At 34.1% G+C, this 2159-nt stretch overlaps 1 pseudogene; it reads right to left on the reverse strand.

The window, feature by feature from the left end:
- Positions 1 to 381: 381 nt before the first annotated feature.
- LOC101568928 overlaps positions 382 to 2159 on the reverse strand; it is a 10545-nt pseudogene continuing 8767 nt past the window's right edge.

Consider the following 2159-nt stretch of genomic DNA (forward strand, 5'->3'; position numbering starts at 1 on the left):
TTTGCATTTACATTACTACAATTAGCAACACTTAATATTGGGTAGTGAGATTTAACATTTGATACACTTTTCTAATTAATGGGTTTGCATTTTAGACCATAAGAGCAAGCATAATGACTGTATAGCTAAACAGATATTTAATTGCCAATTTGTATTTAACTTAGTTCCCCTAAGATTTGTCTGATCATCTCCCCTTGATGTAACTCAAATCTCCAGGCACACTGTCACCCCAGTTAACTGCTGCCCTCTCTCTTGATCAGAATTGAAGGAGAGAGAATGCTCTCATAGATCTGGGTCTAGTAGTGTGTCTCAGCTTAACAGGTCCATATCTACCAATGTCAAACTCATCCAGTTGGGCATGGCTTGGGTCTGGCTATTGTGCTATACTTCTTCCTTCTGTAGCTGGTGGACATGGACACACTGTGGCCCACTGCCAAGCTGTTCTGCTACTAGATTATATGGCTTAAACTCGTCCCTAGCCTTTTTGCCTGGAGCTCCCCTGCAGGGTTCTATATCAGGCCTGACCACTAGCTGAAGGGATGTTCTGTTGGGCTGTGAGACCCACTTTCTGGGCAACTCGCTGGAGGCAGGAGCATTTGGTGGGCACCAGACCTGTCCGCTGGCTGGAGGTGGGAATTTCTGGTGCATGCCTTGCCTGTCCACTGGCTGGAGGATCAGCTTCAAATTTAAGTGTCAAATATATACATATACATATATACATATATATTATATATACAGATATATAATATATGTATATATTATACTGTGAATTGCTTAATGAGTAATTACAGCTATTATGAATTTTTGTATTTTGTTTTATATTTTCATACTATATACATATAATCTCTGACCATTTTGAATTTGACTGTGTGCTTACATTTGTCAATATATTTTATACTTTTATGTGTTTTAGTGATATTAATTTTTTTATTTCTCATCTTCAGTAACTCTAATATTTATCATAAGACAGTTTTGGTGATTAGGAATTATCTTTGTATTTTTTCATCTTTGCATTTACAACATTTTTCCTCATTTCTGAAGGACAGGTTTTCAGGGGGTATACTTGGTTGGTAATTTATCCTCAAATACTTCAAAAATCCTCCCATTTTCCTCTTGCCAAGAACACTGCTGAGAAACACATTTTTAGGCTTACTGCAAATCCTTAAATTTTACTAAAAACTATACCTTTGATGATTTTTTTGAATCATTTTTTGTCCTGAAGTTTTAACTGTTTGGTTATGCTATGGTTTGATATAGCCCAGTTTAAGCTAAATCTGATTGAAGACCATTTAATTGCCCTGTGTATATTTATAACTTGCTCTAAATTTGGAAAATTTTGTTTTACTATATCTTTAAATGAATGTTGTCCTCTATTTTCTTCTTTCTTTTATGAAGTTTTGCAACTTAAAATTTATTTTGATAATGTCACAGAAATTCCAAAAACACCATTCATTTTTTCACATTGTTTTACATTTGTTTTCTTCTCTCCATGTATTTTCAAGTAACCTGTCTTTGAGTGTACAGACTAAAAATTGTTCTTGGCCTATTCTATTGGTGATACACTACAGTCCATTTTTCATTTCAATTTACCATTTAGCTCCATCTGACTTCACACCTCTAGTGGAGCTTAATTTGAAATAATAAAATAATTATGGTTTAGGAAGATCAAAGGGATAGGGTTTTGAGCTGAAAGAATTACTTTTCATTAAAAAAAATTCATTAAGCTCATTGCCCCAAAACACAGTGGTTTAGGTCCTTTCTGCTACTGTAAAAGAATGACTGAAATTAAGTGCTTTGTGATGATAAGAAAATAATTTCTCATAGTGGTGAATATGAATATATCCAAGATAATGTTGATACGATCTGGGAGACAGTCTTTTTGCTGTGTCTTCCATTGGAAGAAGGAAGAGCAACAGAACATTAATGAGATAGCAAGGATAAACTCATCTGTTAAGAGGGAAATAACTCCTGTGATAAATGATTTACTTTCACAGTAATCTATGCAGTATCCTCCTTACATATTCTTTTTTTTTCAAAATTTTATTCATAAACAGATAGCAATGAGACAGTTTCAAATCAAATTGGGAGTACAGTTTCAACAAATAATATACTGCATATATTCTTCTTAGTGGTTAATTGCTGTACAAGATGCGGACTTG

Source organism: Octodon degus, unplaced genomic scaffold, assembly GCF_000260255.1.
Source record: "Octodon degus isolate 3935 unplaced genomic scaffold, OctDeg1.0 scaffold00201, whole genome shotgun sequence".
NCBI lineage: Eukaryota > Metazoa > Chordata > Mammalia > Rodentia > Octodontidae > Octodon > Octodon degus.